Raw genomic sequence first — 18602 nt, 5'->3', positions numbered from 1 at the left:
ATTCAATTAACAGACAGAATGAAGGCCTAAGCTGCAGTGTGAAAACCGGCTAATTTCAGTTGGATAATGATAATTGCTTGATTCCGAAACATGTCAGCCAGTAATTGCAATTTAATCAATGGGTATCGTTTGCAGAATTTCAATGTGTGTTCAAATTACCGCTATGGCGTATCGTGGTGTAGCGGGATGGCGACGTCAATCATTTATGCGGAACTGATATGCGCGAACGGTTTAATATTTCTTGTTTGAATACGTGACACCTTGTTAGGGTGCTTACATAGAGAGGCAGGTTCCCTGTACCTACCTGTGCCGGTAACCTGATTATGTGAAAGCGCTCACTCACGGAGCATTTCCCGGATTTTTTTATGTCATGAGCGCTTTCGGATAATCAGGTTACCGGTACAGGTAGGTACAGGGAACCCGATTCTCTATGTAAGCACCCTTAGGAACTACTAAGTGTGATAATGTTCCTACCATGGCAAGGAATTGAAAATAGCAATTCCGAAGGTTTCATTTTATATTTGGCTCTGTCAAATCGTTCGAAATTCAGTGAGAGAGGTTGGTTAGTTACTAGAGAGAAGAGGTTGGTTTATTTGTAAAAATAAAGCAATGTTACAATTTTCTATATACAAGGTATAAGGTGCATTACAAAAGTAGTGACAGAATCCACCTTGTATTGATTTGATTAATGATTACAAATTAAAGTTTAGACAGTGCATTAATTTCCCCCTTCCTAAAACTCTTATTTACTTGTTATTTATTATTATTATTATAGTTATTTAACCATGTTATTTCAAATCCGACGATGCTCTTGTGATATTCAGACAGCCACTGTTTGTTTAATCGGGACGGCCGTCAATCAAGCGATTGAAGTCCAATTGTAATAATGCAGTAGTAGTATACATACATCAAAGGAATCAAATGTACGCATGAATACAGTAACAGAAGTTCATGACTACCAGTATATCCACGTGTATTCCATTAGTGCATCAATATGCATCATCAATAGGTACACGTCTCGGCTCAGCCACACGTTGCCATTGAAGTGAACTGGGGTCACTCTATATGATGAAAAAAAACAAGTTTCAGAACGCTGCTGCGTGATTTACGAATATATCTCGTCATAATTTCTAGTCTCCGAGAGATTCATCGAGACTTCTCGCGTTCTTGGTAAACCATCCACACTCACGGGGTGGTCTCACTTGTGTTCTCCTCGCTATCCGGCATGGACGTCGACTTTGGTGCAGGTGCTATATTATTGTGTGCATCAGCGCGGAAACGATTGAGAGTGATATTAAATGTTCTTTCTCGTCCGAGAAATCCCTTGGTCTCGGGCTAAAAGACTAAAAGGCTAAAAGACCGACACCGATCGGAGTGAGTCTGTATTAGGCATAATAAACATGCCGATCGCCGATTGCATGACAGTTCTCGTTAGCAACTTTTTCGTCAGTGTAGAGTAACCGTCTTGAGACTCAAGACAGCCAAGACACAAGTCAATCAGAAACGGCAGGACTGGTATTTGCCGTAACCCAATCAAAGTTGGAATCTGTTTGAAGAATATCCGCGGTCCGGCAGTCGCTTAATTCTCTCTCAACTAACAAAATATACTCGTAGCTTTTAAGAAATTGGTTTCGACTTACGAGTTAGTACTTTCGAGATCAACTTCCAATATCTATCAGTTGGATGTCTTAAGTAAGTAATATCGGGGATTACCTCTGCAGGTTATTTAGAGAGTGGATTAATACCGGGTTGGAAGTTGACAAAACGGGTCGCGTTTCTCTCAAAGTTGGTGTTAAAATTTACGAAACTATTATTCAAAATGTTAATAATTTATTCGCAGCACCTCCGCTCAGTGTCTCGAGCGGAAATTGCCTCGCGAACGCGCCATTGTCTTCGTCATATTATTACCATTGGGGTTCGTTATTTCCGCATCGAGAACACTTCCGGTAATCACCCGGAAATTGACAACGTGTAGCGTCAACTTGATCTTGTACACGGCTACATTTATAATATTATTATTCTACCACTTGTGTAAGCACTATTCAGAAAATAACATTTATAATGTCTATAATTATGTATAAATAAGTAGTTATTGTTTTTTCTGGATCTGGGCTTCTGAAACAACAACCCTTCCTTAATTTTATACATATAAAAAGTATTAAAAAATGCTATCTACATAACGTCCTTGTCGAGTCAGCCGCTTATTATTGCAGGAGTTTTTAATGCGAAAAAAAAAACTCTGTATAAAGTACGACTGGGGACAAAGTCCTTTGAAAAACGAGTCAGCATTATTTATTTGCGGGCCTCTTTCAGTTTTAATTCGGATTTATGTGTGGAGGTTAGAAGGGACTGTCCTGGACCAGGGGCCTCCTCAACTTAAGGGTCAACAAGCATTTTACATCAGAAACAAAGAAGGGCAAATTAGCCGACGGCAGACAATGTAAATTAGCAATTTATTATTTTAATTTCGGAAGCCGCTAAGCTTTTTGCGTCCGCTGGCTAAACTCCCACCTACCGTAAGAATACCCTGCGTAATACTTTACACAAATGAAATGAAGTTTAATAAATATATCAATTAGTGACTCTGAGCCTTTAAGTATTAACCGGAGGGTGCAGCGTGTAGGGTTACCTTTTTTATTCAACTATAACCCTTGGGTTTTCCGCGATAAAGCCACGAGGGGTCTTATTTACTTTCGTGTATTATTAAAAACACATGCATAAATTGCTTTAACCCTTAATAAATAATACTGTTAGTCTGTTGTGATCTTAGTTAGGAAATTTAATAAAGGCCTGCCAGGTCTATTTAATTTAATAAGACCCACGAACAAAGATTAAATTATTAATTAATAATTTTGGAACAAATTATATTCAGCACAAATCAAAGATAATAAAGGAGTGAGAATAAATAACTTTCAGACGTTTATTATTAGGAAAGATTTAAGCAGCCGGCAGCGGCACTCAAATCATATTAAACTTGAACCCAAGTTGAAACTCAGAATGCCCGAATGTTTCAATAAACGTTAGGTATTATTAGACGAAATGCCCCGCAGGGTCATCAAGCGTGGAGCGAGCTATATTGTGCTCTATATCTATGAGTATAGAGACTCTGACGCATGGGTACAAAGCTTTCCCCAAAATGACAGGCTCAATGTACACACCGCGTGTGACGATGCCATCTGCGCCGCAGATCAAAGAGATCGACGCAAGCAGTACAACAACTGACTAGATATACTTAAAACCGTAAAAATTAAATTAAATATGAAATTATTGATCACCAGCTGTTCCCGCGAGCTTCGCTTCACCTTAAAATGAATTCCCGTGGGAGATCCGAGATAAAAAGTAGCCTATGTTATTTCTCAGGGTCTAGACCATATGTACTTATACCAAATTTCATTCAAATCCGTTCAGTAGTTTTGGCGTGAAAGAGTAACAGACAGACAGACACAGTTACTTTCGCATTTATAATATTAGTTAGGATTAGGATAACAATACTCATGTCGATCGTATGTATTTTATTTAAATTAAGCACCTAATAAGTACGATCGCAAAAACATTCAGGGGCGTCATAATAAGGAAAAACGGCTTCCAGCAAAGGGAAGTGCTGTTTATGTTCCATAAGTTGTCTTAAAACGACGCATGTCCTTTTTAATTTTATAATTTTGTGTCGGTTCACAATCTTACTGTTCACTGTTTAGCCTATGTCTAACCTCCACAAAATGGACCCGCTTAGGGCCGCCGATAAGACCGGGGTCTTTGTAGAAATTTCACATTAAACATTATTTTAGGCCCCGTTGTTGTGAAATTATTCTGACTACCACTTCGGCTGTTAAATAATTTGCTTAAGTGTTGGGATTCTTGGTGGAACCTACAGTTCTACGTAATGTTTAGGGGAATCTATTTAGCATTTTTCCATTCTTTTATTTTATTGTTTTTTTAATAACACCTGAATTTTACTTTTTTTACTGCATAAGAAATTATTTACATTTCTATAGACTAAAGTTGAATACACGTGAAAATTCTATTAAAACCTGACCATTAAAGTGCCAGAGCCAGTGTGGCCAGTGCTAAAAAGTCCACACGCTTTTTTATTGAACAAATTTTGAATCTGCCATTTTGCATGTAAGCGCCTTTTATTAATTCAGTCTGTCTGATGAGTTCAATATGGCGGAAAGCGTGTGGATGCATACATTTAGCCGGGGTTTTTTCCGCAAAAATTGCTTTCAATTTACGTTACCCGTTTGGAAATGACTTTTAAATATATTTTTAATCTTTTCCATCGGTGTTCATCAAGTGTATAAAATGGGCAAACTATTAAGTTAACAAAATGTCAACACTCGCTGGTTTAATTAAAATATTGAAAAGTGAAGAGAACTCAAATGTACCTTAAATATAATAAAATATATAGTATAAGTTTTTCTCATCGAAGGTGATAAAATATATTGTGACGTTTCTCCAGCACTTTTTATCTATCCCCTTACAAACAATAACTGCTTGTTTGTTCTCAGGTTTTTTATATTACATACCTACCTAAATAAATCAATTGTCACAAATTGACACGCTATCGCTAAAAGCAATTTAAAAAATGATTTTTATCTTGTGGAAAACCAAGAATACCTGGTTTATAATTAAAAATTCTGAATCTCATCTACAATACCTGAATAGTAATATCATTTTCAAGTTATTACATAAACAGGAGACTATTCAAAGAAGAATTAGCTTGCAGGTGATACATATTCTAACATTTCTAACCAATAGATAGATCTTTTCGCCCGCTAGTAACAGACATGTACGAACGTCCATTAAAGGATTTAGGGATTTAACAAGTTCCCTAAGCTGTAAGCTATGTTCAATGGAATAGTTGGACTTAACCACTGCACACTGGAGGGAAGCACACAATAATAATACTTGACGACTAGAATATGCAACAGCTTTGTGAGTGTAGTTACAGTTTCCAGTAACAGGTACTGTACATATAGTATATGTAGAGTCTCTTTAAAGATATATCTGTAGGTCCTTTTTACATAAATAGTAAATTTATGCCATGGGCAGGCTTAAATGAAAATAAAGCGAAATAATTTATATAATTTAGGTATGTCTGTAATGTGAATTAATAGATACCTAAAAGATTAATAAATTCCCTCGACCGAGCTACATCTTGAGTGAGTCTCTTTGACACACAATATTTTCAAAAATGCGCAATAGAACCGCAAACACATACGAATATATTTATGGTTATAAGATCATCGGAGGACAGTCGCGTTCATAATGTAACGAAATGTAAAATGTACTGTCACTCTTCAAACTCTTCATTTCCTTTCCCAACCAGTTTATAACATTTGTTTCGCGATTAAAAGCTTTGTTTATCTTCAAAGACTCTTTGTGGAATATAAAATGGATAAAGAGTACATTCTTTTCTACTCTTACATTTGCGAAAACTGAGCTCAAGAAAGAAATGAAGTTCTCGATTTCTGCGATCTCCACAAAGAGCGATTTATTTAGTCAATTATTCGATATAATGAGATTTTGCATGCTCAGGCTTTATGCTCAGATATCTTGAAATTAGTTTGCAAACAATGAACATAAGTTAAATGATATTTTTATCAAATGACTCACTATGACTTGATATTGCCTTTAAAGGGTTTCCCGTGGGAATACCGGGATTAAAGGACTCAGGTAGAATTATACTGGTGTTTTTTTTGCATCAAGCCGAAATTTCGAGTTATTCTCTAAATACAATAACATAATATGACAAGTATTGGAAGAATCTTATCAAAGATAGTTAGTAGTATAGATAAATAGTATAGTAGGTATAGTAAATACTAAAATCTTTATAAGTGATATTGACATAAAATATCCGTGAAAAATGCTGATCAGATCGGATCTTAAAAATATAGAGTCCTGTAATCATAAATTTGCAATTAAACCGGCGGTAGCCCTTTATGAATGAATTACAAAGAATGATTGTTATCCTAATAAACTTTTATTGGTGTTTGCATTTGTGATTTGAAAAACAAAAAATGATTACAAAATATGGCACACAAGCAAAAAGTGGCCGTCCGTCCGTGTAAAGTTAACGAATTTAACATATTCAGGGGCACGTCCCAGTTTTATCAGTAGCAAACAGTGGAGGGTAAGGCTCAATCATAACGATAAAGTCGGCTTTTCTGCCCAATCATTAATTTTGGTGGTAAATTTGAATATAGAATGAGATTGGAGGCGTATCGAAGTAGTTGCTGTTAATAGCGGTATCTGATTTGTTTGCATTGGTTGCCCTTGCTGACTTTGGGATAGAAGACACAGTTTAAATCTAAAGACATGTAGGTAAGACCAATGACTTTATTTTCAAAAAGTTGTTAGGAGATTTCCATTTATACTAAAGGCATTTATGGCAAATTATTACCTAATAGTTTGTAAATACAGTATTGATATTTAACTAAAAGCGTGTCCAGTTTCCAATTCACAACCGCCCGTTTTATTGATCGAATTTCGCTTTATTTTCTTTTAAGTTTTCACGAAATATGCTATCTTTTAGTTTATGGTTTGCACCTCAGCATGGCTCGCTCTAACGGCCAACACCGGATATCCGTTGTGCGGCAACTTTAGGGTTCCGTAGTGTCAACATACAGATTCCTTGTTATTTAGTATTTCCGCCATTGATTACGTATGTTTGATTAGTAGGTAAAGACTTTTAACTCGAGAATTCAGACAGTACAAAGTGTGTCTTTTATGTATAAAGGTCATAGCTCATTAGAGCCACCCGGCACCCACCCCTCACCGCCTCGTCGTACGTCGTCCACTTGTTTGCGACAAGTGGTCTACGGGTGGTCAATCAGTGGACCCCGCGCTGGCCGCTGATGGACGCCGCGTGATCTACGACTGGAGGCCGGTTAGACCAAGAATTGCATGCGAGCAGCATATTTTCACCGAGTGGTCCACCCGTCGTCCGCACGTGGAGGGCATGCGACTGAGGCGATGCGGTGATGATACGTAGATGATGTAGTGAGCGCATATCCATACAATTTCATATAAAGAATACTAACCGCACTAGGCGAGGCGGTGCGGAGTTGGAGTTGGGTGGCTCTAATGAGCTATCACCTTAGAGGGTAACTGATGTAATAAGATATTATGATGTATAAGTTATTTAGAATTTAGGTTTACTGTAAACTAAGTATGTATAACGACATGGTGAAAGCCATTAAAGAAAATATGTAAAATTGCGTCAAAGACAATGCAGAAGAGATGTGTGAAATTGACAACTATTACTTTCACAAGGTACAAAAGAAACAAAAGTGTAAAATTTTAAGTATGTACTTATGAAGCTGACTGCACCTAAGGCACCCAGGTTTGACAATTGCGTAACACACTTTGCCAATTTATTTATACACGTATTTTTATGACAGCGGTTTGTTTACAAAATCGAACGGACCCGTATTGAATTTATTTTCGTTTTCCCAACTCCATTTAGTGCGGCTGTTGCTGTAAGTAACTATGTATTATTTGCGGCTCGGCTCAATATATTTTTATTTACCTACTACAAAAACCATTAAAAAATACTTGTGTAAAAAAAAAAGTTTGACGTGAGTGTGAGAATAATGTAAAGAATGAATATCATTTACTCAACGTTAAACTTAATAATTAGGTATTTTGTTTAATGTCGAGATTATACCTTTTCACAACTGACTTACGATTTTTAAATCTATAATTTTTGAATTAGGTAATGCTATTTTAAGTAAAAAAATCAGCTGATTTTCGATGTCTTTCGTAGTCGCAGTCTTAAGAAAACATAATCAATCAATCAATCAAATAAAGAACTTTGAGCCGTCATGTAAAAAGTCCACGTGCTCACTTTTTTAATTTATTTATTATACTTTTATTGCACATATTACAAAAGTAGATGTACAATCAGGTGGACTTAATGCTAATAGCATTCTCTACCAGTCAACCTGCAGGAGGTTCAGGAGCAGAAAGTAGGGAAGTGAAAAAAAAAATCTACTTTTTTTTAGTTACCTACATCCTAAAGTCAATCCTTACCTTTACTTGCCTGAAAGACTAATTTAATGTTCTGGTTTCAAAATCCCATCGGCTTAAAACGAAGCTATAAATTAACGACATAACTTTTTAGTAGGAATAATTAGTCGAGTTCTAATTACGCACCCTTTCCTATAATCTGCCAGGAGGGCACAGTTAGCAAAATAAATAAATTAGAGAGACGTTATAATACTGGCCCAATAGATTTATAAAAGTATTACAGAATTTGACGTAAGAAGCTAGTGTGATCATAAATTTAATAAAATTTAAGTAGGTAGGTATTATTATTTTTTAGTATAAAAATATCAAATAAGACTGCACTCAGCCTACAGCCCATCACCACCTCTAGAACTGGCTTGAGGGCAGAAGCAATCCATAAACTACCAAAATCGGAAAGAAATCGGGATCCAATTTTCAATGTAGGTATTGACTTTGATCACATAATTTTATCACTGTTACTGATTTTTTACGGTAATATATGCGCTACAGCTAATGAAAATAATGAATAGAGTCGACAAAAACTGACAAACACCTTTCCCATTCAGAGCCTTTGTATAACCGTAGAAAGTGACCTATAATTATTAAGAGACTCTTTTGTGGGAGCTCCAATTTTCTAACAATAGGGTTTTTCCTTACTATAGCTAACTATTATATTAGTCTATATATCTCAGCCTATTTTATTATAGTTCAATGAATTGTTTCTCCACTGATTGAAAAAGAAATTTGATACCTAATGTGACGCATATATGCCATTGTGTACCTTATATCGTTAAGGGGACGATACACCATACTTAACCTTGTCTTATCAAATAGGAGGTTAAGCTTTCAAAAATAATGTGCTCATTCAAAAGTCTATGTATTTATGAAATAGCTATCTTAAAAGCTATTCGATTCTGTAACTGTCTAAATAATACGCTTTCACCGCAGTAGAGCCATGAAAGTCGATGAAATTCAAATGAAACTAACCTCAACTTTTATGTAAAAATGTATTGACAGGTCCTACAACATGCTAGCTACATTTTTGCTGTACAATATTACACAGCGTTCGCAAGAGGCAAAAGTCTCACCCCGAAATTTATTGATATGGATATTCTGAGTGCTGTAGCATCTTGTGACAGCCCATATCGAGCTGTTTTTATATGATATGGCGGACCATGGTAATTATTCTCATCATTTATCAACTTTTATCAATGACATTGAAGTTATCACACATAAATAGAAAAAATATAAGAATGTAACCTTTCCAGTACCCACTGTATGTGTATATTAGGTAAGTAAATATATCAAAATACACAATCCTATCTTCTATGTTACCATTTAAAGTACGATGATGTTATAGTTAAGTTCTATTATAAACAGTTCACTGAGTAAGTTGTGAATATAAATCACGACATAAATTTCAATAGAATATGCCAAGATGGTGTTCGTGCTGCGTTGGAGTAGGATCTTGCGTTAATGTAACGGTACAGTGTATAATGAAAAATCTATTTTTAGCATTATAAAAGCCCGTCGTTGCTATTATGAAATATGAACAGCATTTTATCAGATAGTAGTTTGTGTTAAATAAATTTGATGTTAAATAAAATGAACCATCGTTACAAGTCACGTGTGCTAAACAGCGTAGCAGCGTTTAAAACCAACTTTCTATTTGAGGGCGTTTTTATTAAAGTGACCAAAAGTTGTAAACACGGTCACATAATTCCATTTCATGACTAGGAATCTGATCAAACGTCATTTGCAAAACATCCCCTTTGTATTTGAATAGAACAAAACAATCCATTGCTGACGTTTTGATCAAATAATAATACCGGTTCTGACTCTTCTCTTTTCCATGGTCCTCTTTGACATGACCCCATGTTTTAGCATTTTCAACTGCAATTAGGTCTTTAAAATTACCCTTGATTTGAAAAGGCTTTTTGTTTGAGTCCTGTAACAAAGGGGCGAGCGTGCTTCGAGTATTCCGTTGTCAGTTCAAGAATCAAGATTTTATTAGGGGATCTCTACTTTGTAGGGATTTGCAATCAATATTGAAAACGTTTTAACGTTGTTGCATCTGACTTTGTAATTAGTACTGCAAATACTGCGGGTATCTTGGGGAACCCCAAAAAGGCATGTATACCTCTCATTATCTTTAATCTGGGTCCACATTTTTTACATTTAGCGCGTATAATGTTCGACGTAATATTTTATAAAAGAATGATACCAATTTATCATCTGACGACCGATTTTGAAAAGAGCTGATTCTACGATACGTAAATCTGATACGGGCAAACATGATTAAATAATGAGGACACATTAGAAACGATATTAAACGTAAATTACCTAACCGATTTTAATGCGTCCGTTACTACTACTCTAGACATTGCCATGTGCAAAATAAAATATGAAATCCTAATGCGAGGGACATAAGTTACGCATATTCGTATAATAAATAAAACTGGAAAGGCCAAGTTTCACGGTGTGGTGGGCAACACTGATAGCGGTTTATGTTCGCCAAAAGTTGTTTTAGGCCGAATTTAAGGCGGCGTCCTGACAATGCACTGTAAAATTTACAAATTATGCCGTTTATTTTAGAAAGGTTACATAATATTAGGATTTAATTGTACAAAAAATGCGATTGTTAGATTTTTGTAAAACAGTTTCTACTTTTCCTAAAATTATTATCATTTTCCTTCACATATTTGCTGGTAGGACATAGCTTCTTTGTATATTACAAGTACAAGATTTAAAAAGACTTGTTGTTCATTGTGGCTTCACCTTAACATAACGTTCGGGGATAAAGTCCAAATTTACGGTAATATCCTGAAGGTAACCCTTCCGAGACAGTTCGGCTGATATCAGAGGTACTTAGGTACTTATGTGTTTGCTTTCCTTTGAGTTGCAGTAAGTACCCAGTAAAATTAAGCCCTATTAAGGTATAAGTACCTATATGAGTTATGTATTTGTTGCTACTGTAGGTTTTCAAAAGTTTCAAAAATTAAAATGTTACCTTTACTTTATTCGTAGTATATGGTGTAATGGTAATTTATGTAGGTTTAATTTATAAAATTACGCTAAAGTAATTTTAGTACCCCTAACACCCAACCTCATTGTAAAGATAGAATGAGTGTTATTCTAATTAATTTTAACTGTACATATAAACTACATTTTGAAACCTCCCATGAGGTTGATGATAAAACTATTAAAACACAACTTTACACGTAGATATTTTAGAGAACATTGACTAAGTCAAAATGGTAATGAATATGTAAAAAGGTACCACTCGTGTGAGCCAGCTAAGTTTTATATATGTACCTACTTAATTAGGATTAAAGTTTATTTATTGTATTGTGCAAACTTTGATAAGTTTGTTTTTAAAATAACCGCTCTTAAGTCTTTGTAAGTATTAAGTATACTTATGTGTTGTGACTGTGTGTTCTTAAATAAAATTCTATTCTATTCTAAGACCTTTGAATCTATTTCTATTTGAATCCCGGCACGAGCAAATCGGTATTTGATCCTATCCAAATACCAAGTATTGGATGCTTACTGGTTTTGTTGTGTGATAGTGATATCTCTACTAGTTATTATATTACACTCTCGGGCAATGAAAAGGTTCCACTGAGAAAAATACCAAATTACTCTTTAACGGAAAAGTCAAGCTTAATGATGCCTTTTGCAAAATTGAAGTACATTTAACAGAGCATCAGGATATTACAAACAAGATACGTTAATATTTTGTACAAATTTTAAATAAAAGGTTTGAAAAAATTTGGGTTATTTGGTGTCGGAATTTTGTGAGTGGAACTATTTCATTGCCCGTGAGTGTATGTGTGTGTATCAACTAAGTACACCTAACCCACCTACAAAGTTAGACAGATGGCAAAAACCCTCCAAGTCTTTGAGTAAGTCCTGTACGGGTGAATTACGATATTTGCGTTTATATTTTTCGTTAGAATGGCGATGATGGTGATGATAAATTTAATATTCCATTACAGAATCTAAATAAAAATCCTAAAACTTTTTCCGTTTTACTGAGTTTTTTGTTTGCAATTCAATCGAATATCAAACGAAAGCTCAGTGAATCGCGCACAGCGCGCCAGACAACAAGGTTGATGGGACATAAAAATAAAGTGACAGAATTAAAAGGAATCCAATCTTCACAATATTAAATTTTAATGGAGAGCACGCTTAACTAACCCGTAATCTCCTCAAAGAATGGCATTTTCATTATTTCCTTCGATTTGGTTCTTTGCGGTTTTACATAGCGGGAGAGCCAGTGTTCGTTTTGGCCGACAATTATTCGGATCGGGAGGAAAAGAAATCGCGGCCTTTGTACAGCCCACAGACGGGTGATTGTTAATTTTAATTTCAATTGGAGTTGCTCTTTTGTGTACAGGCTACCATTTCAACGCCTACATTGTTACGTTCTATTTGCTTAATTAAAAATGCTCGGTTAAAAATGAAATTTTAAGGAAATAAAATATTTTGTAATGGTTGTAGAACTCGGTAGGTTTGTTAGAATTATTTAGTTAGTTTGTAAGTTTCGTAAATAATATGAGTGCCTACTACTTTTATACCGATGCGCCATTGTTCCGTCACTGACAGCTAATACAAATTCACCCATAAAAACCCTCAGTAGATCAGTGGAGTTATTTGTGTAGGTGTCGGTAGCTTTATTCGCCTGCCCTGATGCCAATCTCCGGCTCTCCAGGACGTGACAGGCCACGACCACCTCCGAGGACCTCAGTAGCACCCACTAACACACCCCGTAAACGTCGAGTCATGAAATAAATTGAAACCTAGCGTCGATCAAGATTCGAGCCGCCCCCACACCAAACAATAAATCAACCCGACGGAAAAAAGTAAAAAAATATATCCGTAAAGTCATTTATTTGTTCCCAAACTATATTCAAGTGGTTCCATGGCCTCGACACTTTAATAAAAATCTTGCTACCGAAGTGAAATTTCACATCTCACCGCACCGACTTTATACCCCCCTTTCCCCCTGTTACCAGGGAAGGGGCGTTCAGGACTCAAATTGGTAAGTGGCTAAACTTTTTTGTTCACTTCTCTGTTAATTAGGTGGAAATTTTATTTGCTCAAGAGGTTCAGTGAAATTGTAAACCTTTACGTACAACGATTTCTATTTGAACTTCGATATTTATATTGGGAATAATTGAATTGTATTCGATTTGAACTGACCAAATGTTATTAATTCGATGTTGTTAATTAATACGAATGGAGACCGATTTAATAGTTCCTGAAATTGATAGTAGGTAACGATAAAGTTTAAAATTTATAATGGAAAACCTGACGAATCAGTTGATCAATATATTTGAAAAGTATAATCAATTTAATAAATTATTGTATTCAAGGCAGCTTCCTGATTTGGGATAAACTCTGTGACGATTCACAAAGTTATGAATCTTAAAAGATTATTTGGAAGTGAAGAGCCTTTCATGTTTCACAGATGAGGTCAAATAGCCATGGTCATGATGGTTTTGATCTCTAGAGTTGACCTCCCGAACCGATATTAGTCCGATCACTCAGACAAAGAAGTGGCTAGATTAGGTAAGATTATAAACGAGTCGGGAAGGCCTATGCCCATTATCTAATGAAAATACTGATAGTAGTAGAGCCAGTACTGTCGGCAAAAAATACTTTGTATTGAAAAAAATAATCAACTCAAATTTTTACAAGTATGCAACTTAGTACAAATAGGTATTCTATTCTCTGTGGGGGTGTAAGTGCACCTGGCTCTCTCGAGTGGAACCTTTGTGCATGTCCCCAAGGTCTAAACTGCCTTCCTAAGCTTGGACCATTTCCGACCACGCTGGTCCAAATAAGTAATTCTTTTAAACTCCACAAACTAATACTGAAACTGTAAGTAGGAGTAAAATAAAACACATTAATCCAAAAGTATTCATTTATTCCTTGAAGATCTAGGTATAAAAGCGTTACACCTTGCTTAAGTCAATAGCTGGGGAATACTAAAATTCTTTAGGTACTCGTCACCGGAGCTATTTCATTTGAGTTCTGCGATAGTGATCTTAGTTCCTTTGAATTACGGTTGGCTAAGTGTGGAAGTGTAGTAATGCACTTTGCTGGCTCAGGTGCGTTGGCACGTGCAGCTGTAAACAGCTTTAAACTCGAGACGCGTATGTCTGTTCAACTTTCCACTTTGTAATCTTTGTCATTATTTATGTATAAGTTTTTAGCTCTCTTGCGGACAATGTGCGGTTAGGAAACTCTTGTGTAAGAAAGAAGGTACTTTAAAATTCGTAATGGATTTATGAAATATATGCTTATGAAATAAGTCGAAGGTTTCACGTAAGGTATCCGCATGTTCAACGGGTTAATTTTTTCGAATGGCGGCCTTTTTTTAAGACCATAATGTTATATAAATCTCGTCGCCAAGTACACTCACGAGCAATGAAAAAGTTCCACTTACATAATTTATAAATAGGTACTTTTTTGTATTTTATGTTTGTCGGTGCAAATAAAGAGTAGGTATTGTTGAAATATAATACCGACACATCTACTTGTAGTGGCCCGCTAAAAAAGAAACATTTATTCAAAATTTGAACAAAATAATATATTAAAAACGTGTTAATATTGACGACCGAATGGCGTAGTGGTTAGTGACCCTGACTACTTAGCCGATGGTCCCGGGTTCGATTCCCTGGCTGGGGCAGCTATTTGTTTAAACACAGATATTTGTTCTCAGGTCTTGGATTTGCCCGTAAAATGGCAAAAGGCCCGCCCCCTATTACATTGGGACTAACATAACACTCTGGCGAAAAGTGGGTGCAGCAATGCACCTCTGCCTACCCCGCAGGGGAGTACAGTAGTACAAGGCGTGAGTGCGTGTTTTTTTTTTTTTGTTTATATTCTCACATTTTGATACGCTGATAAAATTTACTTCAATTTTGCAGACGGTATCTAAAAGCTAGCCTTTTCCGTTTTTAGGCTATTATTTTTTAGGTATAGTATCTTTTTGGTACGTCACTGGAACTTTTTCATTGCTCGGAATTGTAGAAAAAGCCTCACCTAATTACGTTTGCTATTGTGGCTTATGTTCAACGGGTTCATTATTTCGAACGAAGGCATTTTTTATAACACCTTTTTTTTAAAACCTCGTCGCCAATTATATTTTGTTGTTTAGGTACCGCTGTCGCCACACCCCGTCGTAGACTGACATTTCTAGTATTTCTAGGTACGCAACTTAGAAAGAGTGGGTGCAGCAATGCACCTCTGCCTACCCCGCAAGGGAGTACAAGGTGTGTGTTTGTTTTTTTTTCAACTTAGAAAGACTCGTAATTTCATGTTTCTCATGCAAATTCCGTTTCTTTTAATTTACCTACGAGTTCATTATTTAATTTTTGTATGAAACTGATATGTTTCATAATTATCTTCTGCAACGATGATTTTCAGTCATGCTCATAGTAAATCTCCAGAATCGCCTGTAAGAGCTAAAAATGCAAGCAACATTCAACGAACAACATAAATATCACTCACCAGCAATGAAAAGGTTCCAGTGACATATGGAACGGCAATGGCAGGTGGAACTTTGTCATTGCCCGTGAGTGTACTTACCTGTACCTACTTAGTAGAGCTGTGTAGTGGTTAGGACAAACGTTACTTAATTGTTGGCTTCTGATCGCGAACTAGTTTTGACAACGATTTTACAATTTAAATTATATTGAACTTGACTCTATAATTATTTCGTAAATGTTACTTCGTTTTGTCTTAATACCGCTGCTGTAGCTACAAAGTTTTGTAAAGATTCATAATTATCTTCAATGAAGTTCTTTTTGGATGTAATTAAAATATCTTATATAAAATGGACGACAAAAGAGATTGCAAATGGAAAATCGCGTGCTCTACATTCTCATTTACAGTAGGGAAAATTTAATTAGACCAGGCGCTTCAGTTTTTGTAAGGGTCAGTAAAGTATGTAGACCAGTGGTACGTTAGTTTGTGGGTATGTTATCAAAAACGAATCGTTATTGCTGTATTTTTAAAACAAATGTAATTATTTTAATCTATTAAATTATTTAAAAAAAATTATCATAATTAAAAACGCGAGCATTAAGTACCTATGACAGATTACAAAACAATAATCAATAAAAACAAAACGCATAGTCGGTCGCACGTCAGAAGAATATTATTGTCGCGTATTTTTCAGCTAATTATTTTATATATACCTAGTTATATTCAATAAAAGCAAAATAACAGAGTAAATTATGCCAAAATTAAATGAAACTTCATTGCAAAAGTCACAATGGTTTCTAAAAGCCAATAAAAAATAGTTAGATAAATCTAAGCAACTTAAAAATATACATAGTAACAAGCAAAAATTAATTGTTAACAAAATATATTTTAAAAAAATATATAAAAATGAAAAGCTAACAAAAAAGCGAGCAACAATGCAGTACAACTCAAAAAGCTCATACACTAAAAGCAAAACTGAAAAAAGAAAAAAAAAAAACAGACAACCAGCCTCAAAAATCGCAAATCTTACCTGAAGCTCTCACACACTGGTCACAATCACGGCACGGAACAGTTTAAAGTCATCGCGGAAACCGCCACTCGAACTGCACAGGGTGAATTTAAATTTGGAAGTCACTAAAACATTGCAATTTCGTATGATTAATTTTGAATAGAGAAAAGGGGGGAGGGGTCCGCTCACGTCTGACGGGAGCAGACGGCGGCGCGGCTCTGAGGTGAGGTTGGTCCGCTCCTGGCCATTTAAATTGCCAGGGGTGGAAGCGCGCACGCGTGTAACACCCTGTTGCTTCTTAGTGATGGGAAATGTTTTGATATCGATTCGCGTTATTGCGACGCCATTGTTGTTGATGTGATACGCGGCCATGTATTTGTTTTAAAGGCCATGTTTTATCAAATCATAAGATGTGTAATAAAAAGTCACTTAGGTTATCTTATTCATAAGCGTCCGCAGTTGAGCTAGCGTCATCGTCGTAACTATTCATTGAAGTTAAGCAACACATGGATATCAAGTGGCTGTTTTCTGGACTTTTTCGTTGCTACAGGTTGCTGTTTCGGCAGCAATAGTTAAGCCTTCGGGCAGCTTAAAAACATCTGACGTCGGGTTGTCCAATTGCCCAACAACTCCATCAGTTCAAGGTTGCTTGTGTTGGGGTCCATGTCCACCAATCCCACGAGGTCTAGGAATGTTTGTTGTAATGATGAATCTTATTCATAAGGTGTATCCAACCGAGACGCGATACTAAATTAGTATAGAACACTATAAATTCCCTCCTAGTGCATCAATGAGAATTAAAAAATCCCATATAAACCTCTCTTGTCGTTTTTTCTCTACCATTTGATAATTCATTGGATAATGGACAAAATATTTAAAAACCGGGTAAATCCCGCCGATTCCCGCCCCGATAACCATTGTATGGCGTCATTACTCATTGGCTACAATTAATTTTACTATCGTGAGGCCTCGGAGAAGGAGATAGGTAAGTATAGCAATATTTTACTAGTTTAGTAGAACCTGTAGAGTCTGATCTGGCAAGAATGGGCAAACAGTTATTTGAGTTATTTAGTTCTGTAATATTCGTTCACTTGTGAGCTAGCTAGTCTGTCTGATTTGATTAAGCAACGGCTAACAGAACTTTAAAAAGATTATACTGTTTTTTTCTCATAATTATATTGGATTTAACGTGAAAATCAGGTATATTAAAAGCAAGGCGTTCCCGCGAGCTGCGCTTCGTCTTAAAAAGTTTTTCCGTGGGAATACCGCGATAAAAAAGTAGGTAGACTATGCGTTATCCATTAATCCAGGGTTTCAGCTAACTCCATACCAAATTTCAGAATTTAAAATCGGTTCAGCCGTTTTGACGTCAAGAAGTAACAAACATACACAAACACATGCTCACTTACTCACAAACTTTCGCCTTTATAATATTAGCAGGATTAAATCAATATCAACACAACACATCCTTTGGTTATTGTGTCTTCAAGCGCTTTTAAGCTTTGACTGGAAATGTACCTACTTACCAACGTGTTTAATCATCCGTAATTAGATGAATATTAATATTAGTATTTACTTAGTATTAATTTATCTAAGTTTAGTTTTTGAGTGTATTTACGTCAATAAACTAAAAACAAACTGTAATGTTTGGCGATTATTTTCATGTGTAATCGCTTTCAGGATGGCTGTGCATAAAAGGGCCTCCTCGGACGTATCACGTGCTTTATGCGTACTTTGAACCATAAAACCAACCGGTGGTTAACGCAATGTAATTAATAAGGAAGGTTACATTGCGTTGACCAATGGTATCTATTGACTTCAGCAACTGGGATTTGACTCTTGAATCTATACATTTTTATAGGATACTCGTATTTATTTTAAAACTGAAAAAAAAACTTTTTTTTGATTTGTTAATATCCTAGCCATGAAATGATTTACGTACACGACACTACGTACATCTCTCAATGATAAAATTCGGTACACCTGCATTTTTTTTATATCGACTATCGATAGTGAACTCAACCCATCACTATCTCCCTGTGACACCCCCTCATCCTGCAACAGGCCCCCCTCCCTATCGTTTAAACAC

The 18602-nt window shown here is 35.9% G+C and overlaps 1 protein-coding gene across 4 annotated transcripts in view; it reads right to left on the bottom strand.

Annotated features, from left to right (window-relative positions):
* LOC105381632 (epithelial discoidin domain-containing receptor 1) overlaps positions 1 to 16776 on the bottom strand; it is a 170149-nt gene extending 153373 nt beyond the window's left edge. For 2 of the 4 annotated variants that reach the window (XM_048632388.1, XM_048632389.1), the window contains exon 1: positions 16535 to 16776. The gene's annotated coding sequence lies outside the window, so the exon portion shown is untranslated. The remainder of the gene's footprint in view (positions 1 to 16534) is intronic. The other 2 variants (XM_048632387.1, XM_048632386.1) reach the window with 2 other exon arrangements.
* Positions 16777 to 18602: the final 1826 nt, after the last annotated feature.

Source organism: Plutella xylostella, chromosome Z (genome assembly GCF_932276165.1).
Source record: "Plutella xylostella chromosome Z, ilPluXylo3.1, whole genome shotgun sequence".
NCBI lineage: Eukaryota > Metazoa > Arthropoda > Insecta > Lepidoptera > Plutellidae > Plutella > Plutella xylostella.
This window is presented reverse-complemented; position numbering and strand designations above follow the sequence as displayed.